Source organism: Carassius auratus, unplaced genomic scaffold (genome assembly GCF_003368295.1).
Source record: "Carassius auratus strain Wakin unplaced genomic scaffold, ASM336829v1 scaf_tig00215798, whole genome shotgun sequence".
In the NCBI taxonomy this organism is placed as follows: Eukaryota; Metazoa; Chordata; class Actinopteri; order Cypriniformes; family Cyprinidae; genus Carassius; species Carassius auratus.
This window is the reverse complement of record NW_020528248.1, coordinates 741-19,806: the sequence shown is the minus strand read 5'-3', so window position 1 is coordinate 19,806 and position 19,066 is coordinate 741. Positions and strand designations below refer to the sequence as shown.

The window sequence follows — 19,066 nt, the reverse complement described above, 5'->3', positions numbered from 1 at the left end:
AGGTGATTTTCAAAAATCCATAATAGGACTCTTTTCCATGTTATTGCAACTGTTCGGCAGTCACATAAATGGAGGCTTGGCATTTCAAAATGTCTGTGTTTGTGTTGTAGGAGGCTGAGAGTAAGCCACAGTGTCGGAGGCTACAGCTGAAGGATATCATTCCCATAGAGATGCAAAGACTAACCAAGTACCCTCTTCTGTTAGAAAACATAGCCAAGAACACAGGTTTTCAAATCTAATACTTCTTCTTTCTATAAAACCATTTGTGTGAACAGTGCAAAACACTTGCTAAACAATTGCAAATTGACGTAAAACCAAAGTAAATAACACATGAAATAAAAATACTACAAATAAACAAAATTGTTTTAACACATCAACTTTCTTAATTAAATAAAAGTTAAAAAATTTTTTGGGGTCAATTATTTTATTTTGCAAAGCTAGTTATAATAATTTTGTATGATTCAATTGGTCAGAATTTAAGACTTTTAAAAAACTTTATGTTGTTACAAAAGATTTGCTGTTATTTTGAACTCATCAAGGGATCCTAAATGTATCTGCCTTGCCATCACAGGAATAAGTAAACATTAAGAACTGCAATGTATTGGTCAAAAATGGGTGTATAACCAATGTGCATTTCTCTCAGATGATAAAACAGAAAAAGAGAACATTAATCAAGCAGCAGAATCTTGCCGCAAGATCCTCAACCATGTCAATGAAGAAGTTAAACTCATGGAGAACCTTCTGGTGAGAATTCAGTAGAAATTCCTTATATAAACAGTGTTTACTGTAAGGATGTGTGGTCTGGCAGTATACAGGCATTACTACATGCAGCATGTTGTGAAGTACAGGTGCTGGTGATATAATTAGAATATCATCAAAAAGTTGATTTATTTCACTAATTCCATTCACAGAGTGAAACGTGTATATTATATTCATTCATTACACACAGACTGATATATTTCAAATGTTTATTTCTTTTAATTTTGATATTTATAATTGCCAACTAAGGAAAATCCCAAATTCAAGCATCTCAGAAAATTAGAATATTGTGAAAAGGGTTCAATATTGAAGACACCTGGTGTCACACTCTAATCAGCTAATTAACTCAAAACACCTGCAAAGCCTTTAAATGGTCTACACTGCAGACTCACAATCATGGGGAAGACTAACTGACTTGACAGTTGTCCAAAAGACGACCATTGACACCTTGCACAAGGAGGGCAAGACACAAAAGGTCATTGCAAAAGAGGCTGGCTGTTCACAGAGCTCTGTGTCCAAGCACATTAATAGAGGAGTGAAGGGAAGGAAAATATGTGGTAAAAAGAAAAAGTGTACAGCAATAGGGATAACTGCACCCTGGAAGGATTGTGAAACAAAACCTGTTCAAAAAATGTGGGGGAGACTCACAAAGATGGACTGCAGCTGGAGTCAGTGCTTCAAGAACCACTACGCACAGACGTATGCAAGATGTATTTTAAGCTGTCACATTCCTTGTGTCAAGCCATTCTCAAACAACAGACAGCATCAGAACGTCTCGTTTCAAAAAGGACTGGACTACTGCTGAGTGTTTCCAAAGTAATGTTCTCTGATGAAAGAAATTTTTTTATTCCTTCGGAAATCAGGTTCCAGAGTTTTTTTTTTTGAATGGAATTAGTGAAATCAACTTTTGATGAAATTCTAATTATATGATCAACACCTGTATGCATTTTGTATGATACTGTTTAAAATTGTTCATACTGTGATAAAAGTATTTGGTCATACCACCGATCCTATATGAGTCTAATATGCATTTCCCAACAACCATCTTCAACTTCAATCTTCAGATTTTGAAGGACTACCAGCGCCGGCTGGACACCTCAGGACTGAAACCGAGCAATGACCTCTACATTGAGTACAAGGTGAGAAATATCTTGATGTCTCATGTGTGAAGTATTAATGTTACTAATGCAGACACTCTGGCACTGATATGATCCTCTCTTCTCTCTGTTCATCAGAACATTGATCTGACCAGCAGAACAATGCTGTTTGAAGGACCTCTGACATGGAGGGTGACCAAGGAGAAGGCGATCGGTAAGCCCCTTCGACACACTTCCCTGAATGAAAATTCTAAATGTTATTGCCTTTCATTGCTTCTATAATCAAGACTGCTGCTCTCAACTCAACCTGTTTTTGTGTGGCTGTGTTTGCAGATGTCCACTGTGTTTTGCTGTCAGACCTGTTAGTCTTGCTTCAGAAGCAGGATGATAAGATGGTTTTGAAGTGTCAGAGCAAAAGCAACATAGCCATTCAGGAAGGCAAACAGATGCTGAGTCCAATCATCAAACTAGAATCCGTTTCGTCAGAGATGTGGCCACTGGTGAGTGAATGAGAATTAGCATGTTTTATTCTGAATAATGTGAATTTGATATACAGTTACTTCCTTTTTCCCATAAGACCCGAAGGCCCTCTACGTTATCTTCACTTGGGAAAGTGGAGCACAGATTTATGAACTAGTGGCTCAGTCCATCGTGGAGAGGAAAAAGTGAGTGTTAACCATATAAAGCCATTTATATTTAACACTTACAGGAGAGACTGGCAGGCAGATGATATGAAATCCCTCTTCAAAATTGAAAACCAAAACGTGTAATTTGATATGACACTCACAGTCTGTTTTGTTCCAGTTGGATAGAGGTGATTAAGACTACGATTGACGAGATGAAGAAGAGGGACGGAAATAAGATAACTAGAAAACAAAGCAGCAGCATACCTAACAGCGTCCTTGGACCTTTATACAGCCCCGTGAGTGTGTTTTTTGGAAAATATCCCCTTAAGAGTAATTTAGTGTCCTTTTAAAGGTGCTGTTGAACTAGCAAGTTCAAAGCTGACTTCAATCTTTCAAATTATTTTCATTTCTTTTCTCCAGTTCGCAACCCCCTCTTAGCCCCACTGAAAATGGAGGAGACCTGTTGAAAAGTCGCAGTGGTGAGACTTGGAAATAGATATTAAAGGGATAGTTCACCCAAAAATGAAAATTACCCCATGATTTACTAGGGCTGGGATCAGAATATTAGATTATTTGAATATTTGTTCGGTGGGTCGGCATTCGATTTAACATTTATTTTATTTTGTTCATTTTTTTTTTTTCATTTTTTTTTTATTAATTTATTTATTTTTTACACCTGGCATCCCCCACGAAACTGTCTTAACTCACTCTTAAATATAGCCACTTTTTTACTAACAGGCCAAATAGTTATAAGGACTGCCAGTACGGTTAGAGTTGTATTTCCATGTGAGCCTGGTACGGCACGAATACACACCTTCACCAGTCTCGTGAGAAACAAGTTTTGTTTACAGCAAAAGAAAACCAGTGTCCTCTTGGCTTATATTGAAATCCTCAGACATTTTATTTAACAAATCCTCGTTTTGTATATTAAGAATGTCATATACTGTACACCTAGGATGGCTTGAGGTTGAGTAAATCATGGGGAAATTTTCATTCTTGGGTGAACTATCCCGTAAAGTCTATCCTAGTAATTTTACCATGGTATTTTAATGTGACTGTGTTACTTTATTTCACCATAGAGCGATTTAAAGACACACTTACTGATGAGAAGAGTAGAGAAACTGATTCTTCACTCTTTGACTACCTAGTGGCCAATGGCTTTGACCGGCTCAGCCATAGCCACATCCCTTTAGAGAAGTCTGCTGTTGGGGCTTTGGAAGAAGGTCATGATTTATGCATTTATCCTTTTATGCAGGTCTAACGGTTAATACATTCAGTTTCATGCTGTACTTAATCTTTTTTTGCTTGTATACCTCTCACAGTCAAGTATTTGAAGAGGCTATTGGTCGGCAGTATTAGCCTGTCAGATGACTCTCAGACTCTTGCGGAAAATGCACCTGAAAGCCAGGAGGCAGATGGAGGTCAGTCTTCGGGTAATGCACACAATATTGTTTCAGGTTTTAAGCTAAAGAAGTTCAACCTCATATTTAATCATAAAGTACAGCTGGGCTCCCTCCTCACCAAACCATTCAGAAATGTGGAAAATGGTCATAAATGATTGATTGATATCGAAATCCGCAATGCCTTTTTTTCCCTTTTCAGTGGAGGAATCCAGCACAGAAGAAAGAACTGAAGGAGAAGAGAGTGGGGGAGATGGAGGGAATAAAGGAGAAGAGGAGAGAGGGATAAGTGCTCCTCTAGTGCTTTCTGAGGAACGCATGGAGGAGGTGCAGATGAGACTGCAGACTCTTCAGGAGCAACTGAAGCGATTGCAGGCAAGGAGAACACAAATGCAATTGTGAAAGAGCATTTTTTTTCAGATCTTGAATAGGAGAGATATTAATCAAACAGTCTAATAATACTCTGACGAGAGTTAATAGACATTAACCTAATGCATATCTCTGATGTTGTGTTTGTTCCCAGGCTGTTGAGGAGGAACATTATAAGTTGCAAGAAGCTCTTGCTAAATATTCACTTCAGGGTGGGCATTACAACTGAGAAACTTGACAACCTGCTGTTAAGGTACGACCACATACTAAACACAAAACCATATTTTTTTTTAATGTGTATTGTCTTTAGTTTTATATAGCACCATTCACTCTCTAGTTTTGAAAGTATAGCAATTCCGTTTCTATCATCTGTCTTCTTTGTCCTCAGATCACTGTATGTGCTGGACTCAAGACTTCGCTGGTTGACTAATTCTGCCTGAATTTCCCTGCTCTATCTCTTCTATCTTATCAGCTGTCCTTTCAGAAGATTGTCAGCAGGCCTCCCGCACTTTCCATGCCACCGAGAAATGAAATGAAGTGGGTGTTGTGAAATTATAGTGATCCTTGACCTTGGACGAGTGTGTTTGTGTTTCTGTTGAGAGGTATGAAAGACAGCCTTGCCAAAAGATGCCAAAGCAATGTGCATCCTTTAGAGAGATATCAGAGCTAAATGCTAGGTGCACATGTGCAAGCAATGTAACATACAGTACAGAAACATGTGCAAACCGACACACACCCAAAGATAAGCATGTCAAAAGTAATTAGTACCAAAAGACTATCTATATTTATAGTAAAGTGTAGTTGCATCTTTGAGAATGCAGTCTGATGCATATGAAGCCTGCTTCTCAAACTGTAGTTCAGTTAGGTTTTCAATAAGGTAATTTCAAGATGTTCACTCATCACTTATTAATTGATACCATACTATATTACATGCATTTTCTAAAATAACAGATATTCAAAAGGATAGATGTAGAACTGTTGTTGCATGCATTGGCCAAATTGTTGTAAAATGAAGAGTATAAGTATAGACCTTTTAGTTTTGTTTTTTTTACCCTCTTCTTACCAGAAGTTCCGCTGTTGCTCTGTGAATAAGAAAATAATTGCTAATTAGATAGATAGATCAACTGATGCATGAGCAAAGGAATTAATGAGAAGGTTTGAGGAAGGTGGGCTTGCTTATGCCTAACCCCTCTGAAGTGAAAACAAGGCAAGCATTGATGTGGAGAGATCTCGTCAGGGTTAGATATTGTGGTTGTGAGGAAATATGCCCAGATTACGGAGCATTTTGAATGACCAGCTTCTGTGCTGTTATAATGGGAAGCATGCACAAAGAACAGCGTTCTCGAATGCAGCTGTTGCAGGTTGTACTTTGGTAGATCAACCCCGATCTTATGATAATCATCACACATTGCCTATTTGTGTGAGCTATGCAAATCCTGTGTCTGTAAAAGTTATCAGTCATTTCTGATAATTTCGTTTTTCTGTCATTATGTTCTAAACTACAATTACTCTACAGTTTGCAAAATATAGTTTTTTCTGTAATTGCTTGTTACGATGTCTCTCGGTTTATTTTATTTTATGGATTAATTTTCTTTCAAAGCAGGACCAAAGAAATGATAGTGGAACAAAGTTAAGCTATGTAAACACTTTTGCCTTGCACGGGGAGGTCAGCTGTATACTGGAATGGAGAAGTATCCTGATTCTCATTGTCAGTCCATGATTTCCAGCTGAAGGGACCAGACTTTTCTCTTCTGCTCTCCCGGTCTTATTAGGAAACCAGAGCACAGAGAATCAGGCAGATGCAGGGGTTGATGAAAATATTATATCTCAGAGTTTGAAGACAGGAACACAAATGTAGGTTTTTCACCAGTACTGTAGTTATTTTCATGTACTCATGATGCTACTGCAACAGGTCTTTTTTACCCTCGACCTACTTTCAAATTATGCAATTTATTTTACCTTATTTGTTACATATTGTGATTTATATTCATTGTAATTGTGTTGATCTTTGTGATTTCAGTAAGGCCTTGTTACCTTTTCCTTTCATTCAGCTTTACAGAATGGTTTATCAGAACAGTTTGCCCGAGGTCTTGCATTCTGGTCAGCAGTGTTGATCCTAGAACATGTCAGTGAGACCTTTTGTTTTCCTTTTAGAAGTAGCAAGCAAAAATGTACAAATTTTGGTAATGAAACTATCATGGTGCAAGATTTGTTCTACCTACTTCACTTTCCTACATTCCTTTTGCACAATTTCTTTTATTCACAATTGCTTGAATGGGGGGTTTATACATTGCCTTTGAAAATTATGTAATTAGCATACTATGCATTGCCTTTTATAAAAGAAGGACTGAGAGAGTTAGAGTGCACCCTTAACTATAACAAAGGCTTCACTGAATTTCACTTTTTGGCAAGAGTTTTCTTTTTGATGCGGAACTGACCTCAGTTTAAATTCGATTAGAAAGTTTAAATTGAGCCTTGAACCCTTGATAGCTGATAAAGACAGGGTTTTGGGTGTGGTGTCATTCTCTCTCATTCCTTATATTTTCATGTGTATCTGTCACACATACATATAGTGATATATCTATCTGTTTAAATCTATTTATAGGGTGCCTTGTGCAGATTGGGTTTGTTTTAATTTCTGACAGGCATGGGTGTCCTTGCCCTCTCCTCCTAGTGATGTTCAGTGTTAAATATGAATCTGATATTTTGCTCCAGACCTGCCAAATTATAGCAGTTCCACTCGTTTGTTGTTCTTAAAAATGGCTGAGTGCCTAGTACTGAGTGCTCTTTGTTAGATCTTTTAAAGCCTCTGCAATCCGTGACTGTCTTTTATGTAATTTTGTGTACAGGAGTCCACTCATTGCAGGCATTCCATTACTGTCGGTCTATTTAAATGATTATGCAAGGACTATTCTGTGTATTTGGGCTTTGATTTTATGTGTAAGATACATAGAAATTTAGGTACTTTTTTTTTTCTTTTTTAAATAAATTATCAGAAATGGTTTGAGCTTTTATTGTCCTTATTTTCAGCAGCGTTCAGTTGACATTAACTTTTTGCCCCATAATCCAAAATAGAGAAGAATGTACAGCGGTTGGACAAACAATGTTTATATGGGGATAATATCATTTGTATGTTACAGTGAATAATAAAAATCGAATTATCTTTATCCGGTTATTATGTCTATATTCTCTGTTTTGTGTATCATATAAGTTGTGTTTAAAATAAATTGTGGGTAAGACTTGTGCCTTTTTAGCATTTGTCATACAACCTGGACGGCCAAACAAATCCCCTGACATGAATATTATTAATCCACTGTAGTCAGTTTTGGAGTGAAGGATGACATTTGAGAACTGGCAGATTACTATTCAAAGTTGTACAAATCTTTTCTAAGAAGGTAAGAAGCTACTTTAAATGCAAATGCTGGTTAAGCATATTAATGATGAAATATTGCATATTTTTCAGGAGTTCACATTATTTTGTTCTTCCCCTGTATTTGTGTCTGTTCACCAAAAACTGAAATAGAAGAATGGGTGGGTTTAGATGATACAGGAAGACAAACACTTAAAGGCACATTTACTGAGGAGCTGGTTTATTAGCGAAAATGCCATTCAAACTAATAATTTTCTTGTGTTTCTGAGCCTGTAAGGAATAGCATATATTGTGTATGTGATGTTGGTTTTAATGTAAAATGTTAATATTTGTTCAACTTTCATTATTATTAAAATAATCTGAGCTCTCTTTTAGCACAAAACAATATATAGAGAGAAATGTAAATGTAGTTTTGGAAAGCATACCATTTCAAATTCAGTAATAAACTGGTTATCGCCTACAAAAGAATTTTTCCATCATTTAGTGATGCTGTTTTTTTTTCATAGCAGCTGTTTCAGTTTTCATCTTATTGCTATTTTACCAGTTTCTACCCCTTTTTCAGTGTGACTTTCAATTTAAAGGATCTAATTAAATTTTACACTATATTGAGTAGCTTTTCATATGACAAGTTTTGTCAATACAGCAATCTGTGGGTGGGAAGTGTATGGTTTAGCTAATAGATTTAAACATGCTGATATCATGTGGACTGAAGTTAATGCCTGTTGGGGGGAAATTAAAGCCATATATTAAGCTGCTTATAAGAGCCAGCTATGAAAAAACCCAGCTTAAAAACCCCCAGCTATGGTCATAGACTGTTTTGCACTCAAACACTTTGTTCTGCTGTTTTGCCATCCAAAAGTATAGGATATTATTATATGGCTTTTGGTTTATTGTCCTTTGCTTAAGCTGTTGCCAACGCTGATTTAGAAAATTGCTGAACCTGGAGGCGGATAAGCCGCTTGAGCGTCTGGCTCTCTCCCATGAAGCCACCAACCATTGCTTCTACCACTGGAATAAGAAACCCCATTTCACATGGATCATGAATAATTTGAAATAGCTCTGGTTTAATATATTTCTTTTGTAATAAAAATTTAAGCATTATCTTTCAAAAATAAAAAATCTTTCTGACCTCAAACTTTTGAACAGCAGTCTATAATAAATACTGTTTATATAACTTATAATAATGAATTTTAATGTTATACATAATCTGATTTAGGCCCACTGTCTAACTATTTATTATTTACTACCTAATACGAAAGTCACAAACATAATGCAAGCACTCAAGCTCTCTTAAGAGGCTGCATTGTGCAATAATCCCCATAAATCTTTCAATTGGCTGAATTAGGCGAACACAAATAATACATTCAGTGACAAAACCAAATTCAGCTCATTCATGCTAAATTTGTGTTACTTAACTCTCCTTACATACACACACACATGCAAGTTTTATTGTCAGAGGAAGTGAAAGTGTCAGCTCTTTTGACAACTATTTTTGTCTGTTTTCATTTTTATCAGGTTTTTTTTAAGACAACGGCCTATGGTCAGTTTGATCTGCTTCTCTTTTCTGAAAAGTCTTCAGGAGTTAAGACATTCTCTTTAATTAGAACCTTTGCAGAAATCGTAACCTCAGTGAGAGTGTGAAGAACAGCATTATTACAGCAGAAGCGGTGTTGCTGCTGATAAGTGTATTGATCCCTGGCACCATGCTCCTCTGTAAGGTCAGACACACTGATTGTGCAATGTTGATTTAATGTTGATTCAACATACTGGATGTATTCCATACAGCATATAAAAAGAAAACTGCACCACACACAAAACATTAAACAAACAAATAAATAAAGTGATTCTGTGATGACGAGATGTTCAACTTTATTCGTCCAGTCAAAGAGGCGGAATGAACTGGAGAGGAAGAAAGAAAGGGAGGAAGAAACCAGGATGAATGCAACTCAGCTCACCATCAAATTCAATGTTCCAATCAAGGCCCTTATCAGGATGTGGCCAGCTGTGGAGAAAACATACAGCCTGAGAAACCACAGCTCGAACTGGAGAAACAGGGGAAGGGACCATGTAGACAGACAATGGAAACGTGAACCCTGTGTATTATTTGAGATCAATTGTTTAAGTGGTGATTTTAGCATTTCCAGAGCCTGCTGTCTTGAATCTCTCTTAATAGTTTAAAGATAAGATTTTTTTTGTGTGTGTGTGTGTAAATCAAAGACATCTGCTAATGGATGAATTGTATAAGCTTTATAAGCTTTGTGTTAATATTTTGATGAATGTCACATTTTAAGTGTGTCCTGGGGAATAAATAATAAATAGACATACTCACCTGGATACTCAAATTGACAATTAAATGACAAGTGAGAGTAGAGAGAGAGCAACCTGCATAGATAGTAATAGCTTGAAGATAAACTTGTTTGATGATAAATGGAACATTTCTGCTAATGATTTGAATAAACTGTATAAAACACTTCGCTTTGTGTGGATATTTTGATGCGAGTCCCGTTTTTAGTGTGTCCTGGGGTAGATTATTATTATAAATAAATAAATGCACTGGATACTAAATGAAAATACACAAGAAAAACGAGCATATTTATTATATCGTAGGCTATTTTATTTTGACGTTGTAGGAGGGTCGTTTGGATCAATACGGGCAGTACTATGAAATGAGAAGTATGTGATAGGTGCTTTGATTGTTCTCTGACGCGTTATTGGCTATTGATTTTAGTGTAGGCGTGGTCGCCGTTAAGGTATGTCCACACAGAGCAGAGGGGGGAAGTAATAATTCCTGTTTGAGGAAGATGGCGTCTGCAAAGAAGGCTGGGAGCGGTGTTCTTGAAAAAGCAGTAAACAGAAGACGCTCGTCAAAACACAAAGAAGGTCCAATAGGTATATACCCATTTAATAAACATAAACGCGTTTTGGAGGGGCGAGCTGTCGCTTAGCTATAAAATGTCATCCGCTCTTCTAGACAGTTTCAGAAGTGTCAAACAGAAGATTAGAGCCCGAGCGCTACTGTACATTAATGCTGATACAATGTGGCACATCGCATGAGCCCTGTTATTTCCTTACTAATATGTAAACATAGGGTTTAAAGTGTCTCATAAGGTTGCCAACAGTTTTTAATTACGTTTGAACTATGATGTGTTATGCAGTACATCGGCTATGGTAGTGTAGTGTTGTAGTTATTCACTGATGACATTTCTAGTTAAGGATGACATTTTTTTTTCAAAGTGTGCTGACAGCACATTTTAGACAGGAGAGAATATACATAGGTTTGAATGGCCTGGTTTGTCTAAACTTCTCTGTAGTAGGCTACGTCAGGATATGCTTTCGGATGCCCTGATTCATGAATGACACAGAGATTGACGCTTGTCTGTGTGCTTTAAGCTTATTATAATCACAGCAAAGATGTGTGTAGTGAGTGTAGATGCTTTGGGATAGTGCAATCAATCAATAAAAAGAAAGAAAGAAAAGAAAGAAAAGAAAGAATCATTTACTCACCCTTGTGTTGCTCCGTGTGACTTTTTATTTAGTGGGAGGATGTTTTGAAGAATGACATTTACAAAATTTTCTTCATTTCATTTTCACCAAAAAAAAAAAAAAGTTTTGCACAAGAACACGACTGCTTCACGTCGTGAATTCCCCTTAGTAGGGTTGGGAATCGTTAGAAATTATCTGGTATCTGGTTCCATTATGATCATTAAACAACTATAAAAAAATAGTGGTAAGGAAAGATGCACTCAACTACTCAATGCTCTTTATTACTTAATTTAAAGTAGAGCTTTGATCGGGCCCAACAAATCAAGCCCGACCCTACCCGAGCCCGAGCACGTTGTGTCCGAGACCGGCCCGGCCCGACACGTTCACTGTAATTATGAGCCCGAGCCCGATTTAAACCCGACCATTTTTGATATATGGCCCGTTATAACCAGGGGCGGCGCCAGATTATTATTATTATTTTACCGCAGGTGCTGCTGTGCTACGGGGGAGCTGTATGTATATATATATATATATATAGGCCTATATATGCGTGCCGCATTTAATGCACGAGACAAAGCCAACACATGTTGTCACTCCCCACGACTAGTTTAAAATGTTTCCATACCTCCGATTTTCCTCCAAACTTGCTCAAAGTTAATTCTCCTGTTGCTTCTTCAAGCTCCATGTTGCACTTAATCTACTGAATAGTAGGCTACAGCGCGCACAGCAGGTGTGATGCGTCACGCATGCGAGACTGCGAGTGGACGAGACGCTGCGCATGACACGTGACGTGCTTTATCAAGGACCAATATTTCCCACCACCGTCCTCAGGCCGGGTCGGGTCGAGCACGAGCAGAGAATCTAACCTGTAATTTAAAGGTTGGCAATTACAAAACTCAACATATATTACATTATACAAATTTTCAGATTCTGGTTCCATTTAAATGAACTATTATTATGGTTTTTTTTTTTTACTATTTTACCTTCATTGAATGTAGTGTTGCTAGAAGGTAGTAAATAATGTTGAGTAACGACTGGAGTGGACTGTTTAACTGCAACATCCGCTTAAGGCAATGATGGGGCTTTGAATAGCCAGGACAATTTTTAATATAACTCTGACTGGATTTGTCTGAAAGGAGAAAGTCATATACACATAGGATGACTCGAGGGTGAGTAAAACCTTTAATTGAGATCTCTGATGTGCACAAGGAGAGATTCTGTAGTCCTGCACATTCTTATACTGACCATAACACACTTTGTATGTGAAGGTAAGTTGTTTACTTGCTGCGGTCAGTTTTGGATGAGACTGAGAGGAAACTCTTAACTGAAGTCTGGGCCAGTGCATTGTTTTTCTTTTCCTGTTGAGATGATTTTACCACATTTATAAAATAATCTGGGACAAAGGTCTGCTCACAGCCTTCCATTGTTCCTTTATTGCCAGCTGAATGAATAAAGGATGTGGTCCTGGTTGTATGTATGTAGAATTGAGAGAGAAAGTTCAGGTCTGGTCAGTTCTCAAAATTCTTAGAAGAAACATGTGGTCTTTGACCCATGAAGATAGTAGGAAATCCATCTATATGCAAGCCTTTTGTGCTAAAAATAAGATGGGTTTGTACCATAAACAATCTGAAAAATTCTGATTTGCCAGCAGCTAATCTCTAGCAATGAACTTTTGTAACTTAAGCAGTGCAAACATTTTACATGAGCAATGTGACATACGCTTGTTGTATGTGCAATACACACAAACAAACACACACACATTTTTTTACCCTGCAAACACACTGAGCTGTAAATTTGAACTTGAACTGGTGGATCAATAAGAAAAATCTAAACAGTAAAATTAATGTATATGTTATTTAATTAATATAATAATTTCTTGATAATAATTGTTTAAATTAATATAATAATACTTTTGACATCCATTTTATAAAAAAATGGTTTAAGGCTGAAATGTGAAGTGTATCATTTTCTAAAACTTTTTGTTTTGTAAAAACTTGTATTTGAACTGTAAATCATACTTTTTACAGTCATTTTACAGTTTAATATGTTACGATAGACATTGTCCTACCCCATTCATATGTTACTGTATTAATTTTATTTGTGCAGGTCTTAAAAATGGTCTTAAATTTGAGCTAAAAATCCTGCTGAAACCCTGTGTTGATCTTCCACTTTTTTTCTATTCCAACAGATAGTTTGACATTTTTGAAAATGTATGAAGTAATTCCCCCTTAAGATTTGTTAGCCATAAGATAGCTAGCATACTCATTTGGTATATTAGAGGTGCATTCAAGTTTGTGATAAATATAGAGGTCAGTAGACAGTTAATGCATTCTAAAGAGTGTTTTAATTTTTTTAATTTATATTATTTTTACTCATAAATTAAATACAAATAATTATCTCCATTCCATATCTCTAGTTATTGAAAGGGAACCTATCAAACTAATGTCAGGGTTGTTTACTGTACAGATTTTTTTTTACTATTTCGTCAGGATCACATTTTAATAATAGATTGAAAGTTTAAGTCTAGTCATTTATTATACATTGTGACGTGCACATTACTGTCTCAACATATGAAAGTAAATTAATTAACATAACTTATTTACACTGTTAAATTCATATTTTGTATAAATGATTATTTTTCATTTAAAATGCATTTGTATGCATTAATTAGTTTTTAGCATTAATTGATGTTTAGTGCTTTATTTAATTTTTTCATTTAATTTATTTTTAATATCACCCATAGCTTGAAAATAGTTTTCTTTATCAGCCAGAATTATTGGTGCATTCCTAGTTATTGAAGGTGGATTTAAACTAAAGTTACTAAACAACAATGTTGTTTACTGTTTTATTTTTTTCAACTGAAATACATTTCAGCAATTGATTTATTATACAGTGTGACATGGATATTACGGTCTCACCAAATGACCTAATACAATTGCCATATGACCTAATTGAAGTATCATCTGTGTAATGCACCACTTTTGGTGTAGAAATCACAAAAATACATTTTTAGAGCTCAATGTTTGTTTCTGTCTAGACCGCCTTGTGTCAAAGAGAGGTGCCAGTTTTGGATCATCCAGTTAGGGTGAAGGTCACTGGCCAGCCTGGTGACACAACCAATAGAGTGAAAGGTTATTTAGGCTGTTATGACTTTGTAGAGGATAGTTGGTCTTAGGACACAGTTAGCCTGGATCCTGTAAACAACAAACACTGTGTGTGTGTGGCACAAGTGTGCATGTTGCAGTGAGTAATTTGTTTTCATCGTACACTGGGTGAAAAGCCATCTCACCACAACACAGGGACAGTTGGTATGGGAGAAAACAACAAAGCTGTTCTCTCCAGGGAATGAGACGAATGAGAATAAAGGAAGAAGAGTTCACATAAAAGTAGAAAGGATGAAATGGAAAGTGACAGAATATCACGTTGTGATCTGAGGGGATGAAACGGTGGGAGGGAGGGCATCCAATCGAAACACTCTATCTTACTGTCTTCCCCTTTTGTTTACCTCCCCCTTCCCATGTCTCTATTTCTCTGGCTCCATGGCTGTGCGGATATTGAGAGGACAGGACGTACAAGGACTCCAGCATGAGTTCTGAAGAGGGTAACGTTCAGATTCTCCGGGGATCAGTCCCTGTGTGTTTTTGTGTATGTGTGTGTATGTGCTCTGTTCTGCATGTTTTTAAGTTGTAGATTCTCACCGTTTAAAACGTGTGTTGTTGCTCCTCTGCTGTGGATTGTGCTGTATATGTGCTGTAACGTCTATTGCAGTGTCACTGAAAGAGCAGGTGTTCTTGTAATAGTTTGACTTAGCTGGTTAGGCCAGGCTTTGGCTGTAGATACAGTATCACATTCTAAGTAGATAGCATTAGGTATGCTTAGTTTTTTTTTGGCTTCAGTTGGGTTCTTTCATTTTTTTGATGGATTTTTCCAGGTGGACTGTGGTTCTTCTGGAGTGAACAGTGTTAATTGATCATTTGACTGGTGATTGATCAGTGTCCTACTTAGCATCTTCTGTCTATCAACTAAATTAGCTAAAATACTTTTTTCAGTTCTTGTGTGTGTGTGTGTGTGTGTGTGTGTACTACCATTCAAAATAGTTTTTAAGAAATATTTGTATTCCACCTGGATGCATTGATTTCATCAGAAGTGACAGTTCAGACATTTATAATGTACAAAGGATTTATATATAAAATAAATGCTGTTGTTTAAATTTTTCTATGCAACAAAATAATGCTGAAAAAAATCATAGTATTTCCACAGAAATATTAAGCCGCACATTTTTCTTTTTCAAAATTGATAATAATAAGATATGTTTATTGAGCACAGAATCAGATGATATAATAGAACAGGTTAAATATAATACAGTTCATTTAAATTGTAATAATATTTCACAGTATAGTTTTGAAGTATCAATACAGTATAGAGACATGTATTTATAGCTTTCTTAAACTAGTATTATTATTATTATCTAGGTGTTTTTTTCTTACAATTGTACTCTTTACTTTCAACATTACTGATTAATAATACATCAGTGCTCTATGTCTATGATAGCAAACATATTGCCCTTAGACTTCCACTGTAAGGGAATTTCTGATTTCTGAAATGTTGAATTGAAATGTGTATTCTATTGTAATCGAGCTTAATAGACTCAACATATACTTGGTTTCCCATGCACAGATTAGGACACTAATCTCTCAGGGTCCGGCTGTAGTCTTTATAATGAGGACATGGGTACAAAATGGAAGAGAATAGAGAGAGGAAGATGTCTTGTTTTTGCCAATGAGGGGAAGAGATCGAAGCCAGTAGCAGGCGGGAGGTAGAGAGGTGACGTTGGGATACTTTGGCAGAGGGGAAAAAGGCAGTTTGGAAAGTCTGAGAAGAGAATGAGTGGATGAATGCAGGGAGGGGTTATCTGGGGTAAAGGGCAGAAAGAAAAAAAGCACAGGATTGGTTTAAAACCACATGTGCAACAGATAAGGCAGTATCTGGGGAATTCAGCTCTACATAACTTTGGAAATGTATGCAAATTGAAATGTAAGCAAAATGTTCTCTTAATGCAGACAACTCTTCATTGGATTAACAAAGTAAGCACTTTTGGTTTCCAACATTCAAAGCACAAACCCTTTATGCTGCTTGTAAAACATCTTTTTCACCACAATGTAAAGGAAGACTAAAAGTTTCTTTAACTGTTGCTTAGGGTTGTGGGGGAGCACCCAAGTTTGGATCTGACGAAGCCATTTGCATGATGCTGTAATTTATATAAAAAAAATTATATGTATATCTTTACATCTATATATGTAAAGATGTATTTGCTTTCATTTTTGGGGTTTTCTGTGAGAACATACAAAGGCTGGAGCTTTATTTCTTGTCTGCTGTTGTAAAGTTGCCTGTGATTCTCTCAGTTGTCTGATTGGTCGCAGAGTACAACAGATTTACCTAGTCATAATCTTGTCACTGAGAGACCTTACTCACCTGTATTGTCTTTGTATCTGGCATGTCAGATAAATGTGCATGAGTGTGTGAAGGCTGATGCCCATCCATCACTGGTTACTCAGGAGAATGTCCAGTCCACAGTCCCCTGTAGTTTGCTCTTGTCTTTTGCCATAGACAAAACAAGCAGTAGCAGTTTTCTTAGCAGTCAGCTTCTTCAAAATGATAGTGTATCGTAATGTGTCCTGATAGAGGCTATTGGTTGTGTTGTTGTGTGATGGTAGGACCTGTTAACTAAATACTATTATATTTTCATAGGCCCTGAACAGTGAAAACAAGCAAACAAAAATAATTTAACAGTATTTTTGTCTTATTTAACAGTAATCATTGTAACATTAATAAAAAAAAATTTGGTTGTCTATATAGAATATATCTTTGTTCTTCCATTAGCATTTTTTGTTGTTGTTTTAAAGTCTAATAAAATGAATTGAGGTTTATGCTTTAAAAAAAACCTTTACAGATACGCTGCTGTTCAACCAAGGCTGCATTTATTGGATACAAAATAGAATAAAAACAGTTATATTGTGAAATATTAATATTTTCAATAACTGTTTTCTATTTTAAAATGCAATGTATTACTTCTGCAGCCATTATTCCAGTCTTCAGTGACACATGATCCTAATATTAATATCATTAATATCAAAAACAGTTATAGAAGGTTCAAAATAGAATAGAAGGAGAATAGAATATAAGGTTAAAAAACATAATTTGTTATATATATTTTTTGTAACAATTATATCTTTAATTGTAGTCTATTTTAATAGATTTGATGGATCTTTACATAAAATCTTTTCGTTTAGTATATATATGATTTTTAACAGTAGTGTATGTGTCCTAAAACAAGTCCTAATATCTAACGATTTTTTAAAAGCATATTTATCTTCTTTTAGGGATGTTTAAATATTTACTGGAAAACATGACAAAGTACTGAAGAAGAAAATGATTTTCTAAAGTGAAGTGCTTTGTCTGAAGCATTTCCAGTTGATTGATCTATAAAACGTTTATAGCGCTATTTAGAAGCACTGTCAACACAAGTGCTTGACTTTTGTCCTGAGCTTAATCACTCTATATTGGCTTTAAAGTGTGTCAGAGTATGTGCCAGTTTGAAGTAATTCTTCTGTCCTCAACCCGTCTGATCCTCTTTAGCAATGGACACCAAGGCAGTATTCACTGCCTTGTATGATGTGTGTCAAGAAAATGCCAACTTCTTCTCTGGGGCCTCAAAGGGCCAAGCTGGGGACGCAGTCCAGCGCCTCGTGGATGCCATGACCACCATCCAGGAGCACGCCAGGAGCCTGGAGCCTGTCATCTCTGGATTTGCTGCTATCTACCACCACTTTGACTTTGACCCTCATATTCCTGCCAATGGATATCGCTCCCTTGTTAAGGTGCGTTTCTGACTGTGCAAGAGAAGTTGTTTGTGTGTTTCTGCTAATTGCTCCTAGTGCATTATTTTCAGCAGTTAGTCATCACTGTTAGCTGGTTTAAAAACCCTGCAGTTGTTAATGGAATAGTTCACCCCAAAAGGAACTCGGCCTCAGTTTGTTTCTTCATCAGAATAGGTTTGAAGAGATTTAGCATTACATCACTTGTGGATCAGCAATGGATCCTCTGCAGTGAACGGGTGTCGTCAGAATGTGTCTATTTCTGCTGAAGGCTTGTGTCCTTGTCCTTCCCATCATTTCCTTTCAGTGTTTCTCTCAATAAGTAATTTTTACGTTGCTCATTCTCTCTCCTGCATGATGCATGTGCTTACGTTTTTTTCTGCATTCACCCTTCAGACCTCATCTCACTCTTTGTCATCCTTTCTTCAGGTGGTGCGCTGTTGCCTCCTCCACATCATCCACAAAGGCGCTATATCACATCAAACAGGCGAAGCATCTTTTTCCGTGCGAGCCATAATGCAGCAGAGATGGAGGCGTACTGTAGCGCTCTGTGTCAGCTCAGGGCGCTGCTCTATCTAGCTCAGAGACTGCTTCATGACAACAGCCATGGCAACCTTTTCTTCCAGGAGGAAAGTGGCCTCAGTCAGAGCTTCCTGAGAGAGTACACCTCCATGCACAAGGGCTGCTTCTATGGCCGCTGTGTTGGATTTCAGGTGTGTTTGCTTAAGAGCACACGAGCTTGTGGCTCTCAGGATTTCATTGACAAGATTATCACATTTATACACTTATTACAATGTTGAAATCTGAAGATTTAATCTAAGTAGATCAAAAGGTAATTAAAGGGATAGTTTAGGATTTAAGGATTTAATCACTCTCAAGACATCTTTCAGATGAATGCCATCTGAGTTGTATTAAAAATGTCCTGGCTCTTCCAAGCTTTATAATGAAGCCCAAAAAAAGTGCATCCATCAGCCATCCTGGGGGTTAATAAAGGCCTTCTGAAGCGAAGTGGTGCATTTTGGTTAGAAAAATATCCATATTTTAAAGTTTATAAATGGTAATCTCTAGCTTTCCCTAACTGTTGTAC

The 19,066-nt window shown here is 36.7% G+C and overlaps 2 pseudogenes; both read left to right on the top strand.

Moving 5' to 3' along the window:
• Window positions 1-110: 110 nt before the first annotated feature.
• LOC113095818 (rho guanine nucleotide exchange factor 1-like) lies at window positions 111-7,418 on the top strand (annotated as a pseudogene).
• Window positions 7,419-10,413: 2,995 nt separating this feature from the next.
• On the top strand, window positions 10,414-18,815 carry LOC113095819 (hormone-sensitive lipase-like; annotated as a pseudogene).
• Window positions 18,816-19,066: the final 251 nt, after the last annotated feature.